This window comes from Arachis ipaensis, chromosome B06, assembly GCF_000816755.2.
Source record: "Arachis ipaensis cultivar K30076 chromosome B06, Araip1.1, whole genome shotgun sequence".
NCBI lineage: Eukaryota > Viridiplantae > Streptophyta > Magnoliopsida > Fabales > Fabaceae > Arachis > Arachis ipaensis.
The window spans coordinates 100782039-100791995 of record NC_029790.2 but is presented as its reverse complement, the minus strand read 5'-3'; the positions used below and the strand labels follow the sequence as shown (position 1 = coordinate 100791995).

At 35.3% G+C, this 9957-nt stretch overlaps 1 long non-coding RNA gene across 1 annotated transcript; it reads right to left on the bottom strand.

Annotated features, from left to right (window-relative positions):
- Positions 4029 to 5372, bottom strand: LOC107604735. The gene is made up of 2 exons (XR_001612361.2): positions 5053 to 5372; positions 4029 to 4901 (listed from the first exon to the last, which is right to left on the bottom strand). It is a non-coding gene; the product is annotated as an uncharacterized LOC107604735 (long non-coding RNA).

Here is a 9957-nt window from a genome sequence, read left to right as displayed (position 1 = left end):
AAATTTCAAATATAATTAAAAGAAAGAAGCAAGCTATTTGAATACACAAATATATGTGGAGAATGACCATTCATTGAGCATGTAATTAAATGGTTGCGGGTACTATGTAAATTATGATGCATGAAAGACTTAAAAAGGGTTATGATGATTTCATTAAAATTTAGGGGTGACAATGGGTAGCATAGGATAGAGTTTTGATTCAACCTTAATCTTATTCGTGAATTGAGATTTTTATAGAAATCCAACCCTATCCGATCCTATCTGTGAGTTGAGAATATCCCAACTCTAACCCTACCCGTTCTTAATCCATAGATACTCGACCCTACCCACGGGTTACCAAAAAGATACAATATTATTATATAACTTGATGATAATTTAAAATAAAATTAATTTTTTATGTGGAAAAAAATGTATTAAATTATTAATTAATGATCTTCTCTTAGTAGCTAAAGATTTTTTGTATTTAGTGAGAGATCTTTGATTCAACATCCACTTAAAAAATATTTTTATATAAATATATAACATATACATATATAGAGTGCAGATTGGTCGAGTAGGGTTGAAGCTCAACCCGCACCCTACCCTACTCACTGCGGATTAGATTGACAACCCTACCTGTAACACCCTAATTATCCTAAGCCATACCTCATGCCGTAAAGCAAAGGTTAATCAAAGATTACGACAATCCTAAAGCTTATACATAAATATATATATATATAGAACGAATAATAATTCTAGAAGCCCGATGAAGAAAATAAGCTCAAATACAGAATTACAAGCGCGAACGTTCACACGAAGCTACGATCGTAAAAGACAAGATCCATTATGTAAGATAACAAGATATATGTAATTATATAAGAGTATAATAATCATAAGATACTAGTCTAAGCTTGTGGAGTTTAGGCCGACTAGTTAAATACTGATATACAGAATTTTGAAAGTAAAACAACTTATACAGTATCTCTCTCTCTCAAAGTAAGCCTCTAAGGCAAAATAAATACAAAAGCGAGAGAAACTAAACAAAATACTCAAAAAAGACTTCAAGACAGGATAAAGTTCCTCCGCTCTGTCACCACCAAAGCAACTCACCGAGGTAGGTTGCGACCTGCACCTGAAAAACAACAAGTATGAAATAATAACCGGAGGTTCTCAGTATGGTAACAGTACCCAGTAATGTAAGATATAAGACTCCGGGACGCCAGAGGTAATCCTAGAGCTCCATATTAACACAAGATTCAAGCTTAAAGCATAACTAAAATTTAAACCATAACTTTAAAACCTTTATAAAATAGGGTAAACTATCTTAAGGGATTTCTAACTATCAGATCACCGCTGTCCCACAGCCTTCACAAGCCTAACGGCCATGCGATCCCATCGCCACCGCCTACCGAGCCTCCTCAATTCCAGTAGAAAGCACGAATAATTACATACATGTAATACACAAGAAATAATCAAGTATAGCAAGTAAATCAAGAAGTAATTAGGCATGTTATACAAGTAGGCATAGTATGAAATTAGACAAAGCAAGCAACCACATAGAAAATGCACATGATGAATGTCTGCTCTATTGATTGTGATATCACAATGTCTGTTCAACTGCCAACCCGAAACATCTCCATAGAGATGTCGCCCTTTTGAATCATAATGGGAACCCCCGAGATATGGTGCTCGAAACACCGTCCAGGATTTTGTGCTTGCACACTCTAGTGATCCGAAGGGATGCGAGTGGGATACTCTTGTCATGGACCTCACATCTCAACGTAAGCGGGACTAACCACCGCCCTTACGCCGCCGCCATGACCTCGACAGGCGGGATCCAACTGTCGTCCCTGCCAGGCGCATAGCGTTCAACAATCTCAGTATAAAATAATGGAACAATGGTTTTCATAAATCATTTTTCAGTACATCAGTAATCCACCATTCCGCTCCGAGTCCTAGACTCATCTCAATCATACTCAGTTCATAATTCCACCAATTTTCATGTCAATCGTTATTACAGTACTCCGCCATCACACCCAAGTTATCCATCCACAATACACCAGAAACCTAATTCTCCGTCTTCAAAACTTTTTATCAAAAATACCGAAATAAATTCACCTAGGACCTTCTCTATCTTTTGACATCCAAAGACAAGCCAAAAAGTCTTAGATAGGTGTCACAGAAGTTTACAGGTTTGCCAGGAAGGTGAAACAGTTAAAAATAATATTTTTATTGAAAAATAGGGCAGTGTGCGTACGCACAGGGGTGTGCGTGTGCAAGTCCAGGAGGATTTTCAAGATGTATGCGTACGCATAGAGGTGTGCGTACGCACAGGAGTAAAATTTTCCAATTCTGTTTGCTCGTACAATGCATGCAAACGCCCTCAACAGATTGCACCTTCCAACGTGTGCGTACGCACAAGTTAAAATTTGCCACTGATCAGAGCACGCACACATCAGGGTGTGTGCGCACACAAACCAGAAATCACAAATTTTGCAATATCAAAAATTCATATTTCTAACACAAACTTCCAACGATCATATCTTTTTCTACAAAATTCAGTTTCCTCCAAAATCTATATCGTTTTAAAGCTTTTTGAATTATCGTTAATTTGATATAAAAATCGTTGAATTTTAAAAAATGTATCTCAAGATATGATCCGTCAAAGTTCACTAAAAATCCATTTTTATCAAAATTCACTAAGTGCTCAAAACTTCAAAATTTACAACCAAACCAAATCAAAGCCTAGTCCATCTCACCATAAAACACTACTAAATATTATACTTTACCCTTCCATCACATTTCAACCAATTCAATACCTCTATCAATCAATTCCACCTTTATAACCCTACAATTCCATAATTTGCATCTCAATAATCAATATTAACAACTTGCACCGAATCCCATTACTCATAAGCTTCATTTATCATACCTCTTCATAATTTTCATCTCAACACATCAAAACCATCACAAGCATTAACATCATCACACATTATCAATTTAACAACACCATCATGCATTCTCAAATCCAACAGTCAATTCAATCCAAACCTATCATATGGGTCACTAGCCTAAGTGTCCAGAGATATTACATATTACATAGAGAAAACCGAAACCATACCTTGGCCGATTTCCAATATGCACAAAACACCAATTTGAGTCCAAGCAAGCTTCAACTCACCAACAAGCCACCAATTCAAGAACCAATGCTCCAAATTAACTCCAACAAGTGCAAGAACTTAACTAAAACCATACAAATCACCATAAATCAATACCTAGGGTTTCTAAATACACAAATTCATAAAGGGCAAAGAGTTTCCTTACCTTTTTTCGATGGTGTTTGGGGTACATAACACCAATAGCTCAACCTTAGATACCACCTAAACAATCAAAACACAAAAATTTACTCAAAACCAAAACTCACATTTTCGAATTTCTTAGGGCTGCTGAACAGAGAAGAATCTTCGAAATCTTACCTACAAAATTAGATGAGAGTAACGGACTCGGCGAGAACTTCGCGTAGCCGCTGACGGCACGCAAATCGGAGCATCGTAGCTCGAGATATGGCCGCTAGAAGTTGTATGTGAATAGTAACTTGCTCTCCCCTTTCACTCTCAACTCATGCAGCTGCACACTTGTGCTTTAGTGTGTGTTATGAGCTGAATGACCTTCCTTTAAGCTTATATATATATTGGGCTTGGGTCCGGTCCAATCCGTTAGCGTTTTTTGCCCGTTTAACTCAATTTCGGGACAAACCTTTAGAATTAGTGCCTGATTTTCAACTTTAATTATTTTTCTAAGTTTTTCAACCATTTTTATTATTCTCGCACAGTATCGGACAAACTTAAGTCGGTAAATATATAATATTATTACTACTAAAAATAAGTTTTATTGTAGTGATGTATGTATAACGTCTCCAAATCTCACGAGGAAAAACTCAATGTAATTTATCCTGAACCTTTTTATGCTAGTTGTAATTGGCAAAACTCTTTATTTCAACTTAAATTTTCATTATCATAAATTTTCAAGTCATCATGTATATAATTCTCTTACTTGAGAGCATTCTCCACGTATCTTTTAATTCCATTCTCTAATTAACAAATTTTACATTGATATGGAACAAAATATAAGGCATCATGACAAAATATATAGGACAAAGCTATGGTCCTCACATTTAGAAGCTCTCAAAGATACTTACAAGCTAAGAGTTCTTTTGCAATATCTCGATTAATAAAGAAGTCTAATTTTTTAATCTCTCTCAAGTGTAAAACACGGTATATTTTGAAGAGATAAAATGAAGTTTGGCATTCAATTTTTAGGCAATAACAAGTAACAAATAATTACAAAGACACAGATGCATAACAAGTAACAAATAAATGAATAATTACAAAGATGCAGACACAAGACACATTTATTTAGCAGATACAGCTCAAGGTAACTCCTGGATTCTTTCTCTGGCTACAGCTTTTCTCCCCATTTGTTGCTTTTTTGGGGGGGACGTCCATGTCACTAATAATCCTAGTACAAGGTTGATCCCAAAGATTACACCAAATGGTCCTTGGAGAATCAGAATAAACCAGATGAGGGTTAAAACAGCATGGGTGCGATTGAATTTCACACCCACAACAAGCATCACAGCAACAGTCAATATAATCCAGAAGAATATGAAGAATCCAATCAGGGGATTGAGCTTGGACATGTTCACATGTTGATTTATAAACTTCAGGACAGAGCATAGAAGATTACTGAGTACCTCCTTATATTTTCCTAGACTTAATTCTTCCTTGACCGTACACATGGTGGATTGATTGACATTGCTCAAAATATCGCACGCTATCAAAAGGCCAAGTGTCACTTATAACCCACGTTGTGCAGCTACTCTGAGCCTGTATCTGGAACGCCTTCCTCATCGTGCTGCTGGGCTATCCAGAGAAGAGGGAAACAAAGATAAAGAATCAAGATGAATTGAAAAATGAGTAAATAATCAAAATATTTTTTTTGATATTTAAAGATTCGCATAATCCAACAAGAAATACCAAAAGAAATTTCACTAAAGAATTAAAATTGGCGCACCTGATTATTATTGAAAGCCATTGGTGCAACAGAGGAGTTTGTTGGGTTGAAATTATGGCCTTACAAGGGGGAGAGAGCAATGAACAAAAGAGGAAGTGTGTGTTAGTTAAGAAATAAACTTTATTAAGATTGGCGTGTAGGTTAATAATAGCAACCCCAAGTCAGGAAAGAAAAATGCTTCTTTCTACTGAATACTGTTTAAGTAATCGATTGCTTCAAAGTTCCAATTGTGTGTGTTAATAATTGGAAGATATGTGTCCACACACACCCCCTTTATCATTGGATAGATCATTCAACCAATTCAATGGTGAAGAAGGGTTGTTTGTTTAGTGCTTGTTTGTATGCCATTATTTTGATAAAAAAAAATGAAAAAAGATTTTTTTTTATTTTTTAGTGTGTTTGGTAAATTTTTAGTAAAAAAAGTAAAAATACTAGAAAAATAAAAAAAAAACATCTTTTTTGAGAAGCTGTAATTTATATTTTTTTTTAAAAGATTTTTTTTCCTTAAAAAAAAAGATGTTTTTCATGTAATAAATAAACAAAAAAGTACTTTTATATTATTATACCTAAACATAATTGATAAATAAAGAGATCTTTTTGTATGAGATATCCAAACATAAAATTACTTCTACTTTTTCATAAGATCTTTTAAAAAAAGATAACTCAAAAAAATATCTTTTTCTAAAAGCTTACCCAAACAAGCCAGCACAAACTAAGTTTATTAACAGCACACAATTTTCATGCAACATCAGCAAATACAGCTTTTCATCAATAATCAAAATCACAGGGGAAGATGCTGGCTGATATAGATCATTTATCGCTATGCAGGAAATTGAAGTCAAGAATAAATTATACATTGAATGAAGAATAAACCAATTTTGCATAAACAAGGTGAAAAAAGAAGGAAGCAGGGTGTGGAACTAATAAAATCAGCAAGGCTAAAAGTACAGCATGATTGGTAATCCTTCCCAGAAAGCCTTGCATTACAGTGCCGTAACATATCATATTATCAAATCTGAGTTAACTCCACCAACCAAAAGTTCAATTGAAGCGCCTAACATGATCATTAATGTGTATACAGACAAATTAGTTGTTCCACACCAGAGAAAAAGGATAAGGTGGAAACCCCATTTTTCCATTTCAAAAACCCCAATGTAACGCCATTTGTCTACTCATTTGTTTACATAAGATGGAGTTTTGGAAAATAAGATTCAATATTAATAATGCATTCACAGCCAGACTCGTATTCTTTCTCTTTTTAATTCTATATACGTAAAAGTGAAAAAAATTATCCCATAAAAATTCTATAATTAGTACCATATTCATCTCAGTGATGATTTCTAGCAACAAAAAATCTAGCTTAGTGATATTTTCAACAACAAATTATTTAAGATTCAGTGATAATCAAGTAACAAATTCATGTAGGTGATTATTTTCAGCAACAAAAAGATCAGATTAGTTTAGTGATATTTTCAGCATCAAAATCAAAGACAGTAACAAAACAGAAAAGGAAAGAACAGGAGAACTTGTTGGAAATCACCAAATTGGGACCAACTTCCGGTTGCCCAAAAGAAGCTGACGGCTGGGAGGAAGTTGACGGCGACGAGGAAGCTGATGGCAAGGAGGAAGCCCCGAGACCTGCTGCTTCTGCCTTCGGCGAAGGCACGAGACTGACTACGAGACGGTGATGAGAAATGAAGCAGCGACGACGACAACCAGTCACGGGACCTACTGCTTCTGCTGCCGGTAACAACTTGGGTAGGGAAGGCGCGCGAGCACGACTGAGTGCGAGACCGGAGCCGAGAGAGCGACAACTAGTTGAGTGCGACACCGGAGACAATGAAAGAGACCGGAGCCAAGAGAGGGAGAGAGCTTGGGTGCGAGAGCAATGAGCCAGTGAGAGAGTGACGTTGAGGGAGGAGAAGGTACTAGGTAGAGCTTAGGATTGCTGAACCTTTCTTGGAGATAGAATACATATTCATCCGAAATTGTACTTCGCCTTTCTCTGTTAGATCTCCTTAATGGCACTTTTTGAGATTGTTGAGCTTGTTGTATGGGTTGGGGTTGAGGAGGATTCTCATTATTTTTCTGTACTGTAGTAATATCTTGAACAACAATAATATTCTCATTATTCTCTTGTACTGTAACTGGATCTACGGTAGGATTCTCATTGTGCTCTTGTACTATAACTATATCTTGAACAATAATAGGCACAAAGACCTGATCATTGTCAGTTACATAATACTCATCAAAAACAACCTTCCTAATATTTCCTTCTCCCCTCCCCCCTAAACTCAACGTCCTCAAGAAATCTTGCATTTTCCGTTTCAAAAATAGACCTTGACGTAGGATTGTAAAACTTGTACCCCCGTGAACGCTCAACGTAACCAACAAAATAACAACTAATTATTCTTGAGTCCAATTTTATTTCATGCGGCCTATAAGGTCGTGCCTCATATGGACATCCCCAAATGTGCAAAAGCTTTATAATGTGTATTTTTCCTGTCCAAATTTCATAACGGTTTTGTTAATTACTTTGCTTGACGCCCTATTAAGGATGTATATTGCGGTCTTTAAGGATTCTCTCCAAAGTGATTCAGGCAAGGAAGAATTACTAATCATACTTCTCACTATGTCCTTAAGAGTTCGGTTCCTTTACTCTGCAACACCATTCATGCTAGGTTTGACTGGCATAATGTATTGCGGAATAATACCGCACTCCTCTAGGAAAAAGAGCAAAAAGCCTGGGACATTGCTCACCTGAACCATCATATCTTCCATAGTATTCACCACCACGATCATATTTGACAGCTTTAATTTTCTTCCCAAGTTGAAGTTCAACTTCAGCTTTGAAAGACTTGAAAATATTCATGGCTTGGGACTTTTCAGGAATTAAATATAGATACCTGTAACAAGAGTAATCATCTATGAACATAATAAAATACCGATGTCTATTCCAAGAGATAGTAGGAAATGAGCCACGTATATCGGTATGTATTAATTCTAAGACATCTTTAACTCTCTTGACACCTAATTTCCTTTCATTTGTCCTTTTCCCCTTTATGCACTTAATGCAGATTTCAAAGTCCGCCAAATTTAGGGGTCCAAGAATTCCATCCGACACAAGCTTCTGAATTCTCTGTTTAGAGATGTGGGCTAGGCGTTTGTGCCATAATGATGCCGAATTTTCATTTAATTTTCGTTTTGTACCTGTTTGCAGTATTTCATTATTATAGGAATTCAAATCAAGCTTATATAGATTATCCACTAAACGACCAGAGCAAATATTATTCGAATTATAAAGGAGACTAACTTTATTGTTTGCGAACAAACAAAATAACCTGATTTATCCAAAGGAGAAACAAAAATTAAGTTCTGTCTAAATGACGGTACATAAAATGTCTCAAATAAATCCAAATAAAATCCACTCGTAGAACAAAATCTAAAGGTTCCTATAGCTTCGACTGTAACTATATTACCGTCTGCTATATAGATGTATCTTTCAGCATCACTTGGCGGTCAACTCCACAGGCAATCCTGCATAGTAACGCTTACATGAGTAGTAGCAGCAGAATCTACCCACCAAGTATCAACAGGTGCATAACTTAAACTAGTCTTAGAACAAACGAAAGTAAGAATTATATCCTTTTTTATACGCCAAGTGGCATATTTGGTACAATTGTTATTCATGTGTCCCACTTTCTTACAGAAGAAACAGGTTGAAACTTGATCTTATTTCTTAGCCTTTTTCTACTGAGAATGCACATACGCAGTAGTATTACGCTTTCTTTTATATTGAGAAGATGAAGCCATGTGAGCACTTTTAGTCTTATCTTGCTGTAGCATCTCTTCTTCTTGCACACAGTGAGATATAAGCTCATTTAAGGGCCAAGTGTTTTTCAGAGTGTTATAACTCACTTTGAATTGCCCAAAGTGTGCAGGAAGGGAGATCAAAATGAAATGCACGAGTAAATCTTCAGACAACTCTAACTTTAGTGCTTTCAATTTTGAAGCAAGATGAGACATTTCTATAATATATTCCTTTATGTTCTCTTTACCTTTATACCTCATGGAAACAAGTTTGGTCCAAAGGCTACTTGCCTCCGCCTTTTCATTCTTAGCAAAGAATTTTTCAACATCTTTCAAGAACTGTTTGGCATCTTTATTCTCAGTAATTGAGTCCCGAAACGCCTCAGATATTGAGTGTTTCATGATCATAATGCTCATTCAATTGGATCTCTCCCACTTCTCTATTTTAACCTCATTGAGATTTTCTGGAGTGGAAGTAGGTTTCTCTTCTCGAAGAGTTATATCCAGATCCATACAACTGAGGACAATCTCCACGGTATCCTTCCAAACTTTAAAGTTTGAACCATTCAGCATAGGAATACTGCTAATTTGTGCAGAAATATTGGTAGTTGAAGCCATAATTTTTGCATTAGAACAAAGAAAATATGCAGTAAACATTAGTTAAATAATGGGAAAAAATCATATTAAAATATTTAGAACAGCATTAATTTTCAATATTTGGATAGAAAAATTAACTATAAGTGATACTCTTATTGTAGTAATCAAATATTGTCAAAATTCCTGTCACATATTAAGCCTTTCTTTGGATCGACTTAATGCGCACATGGAAATTTAAACTTCGCAACCTATTTATTACCGCATATATTTTCTATTGATTGGCTAAACAATAATCTTCTTTTGGGTCGATTATTGACCGCATAATTAATAGAAAATAAACAAAAGTGTATAATTCTTATTATTTGGCCAAACAATAAATTTTCTTTGGACCGATTACTATTTGTATAAATAATAAATATTATTTTCTATTACTCAAATATTATTAATGTGTATATATAATTTGGTCAAATATAAATTTTTTTTGGCAAATTAAAATTA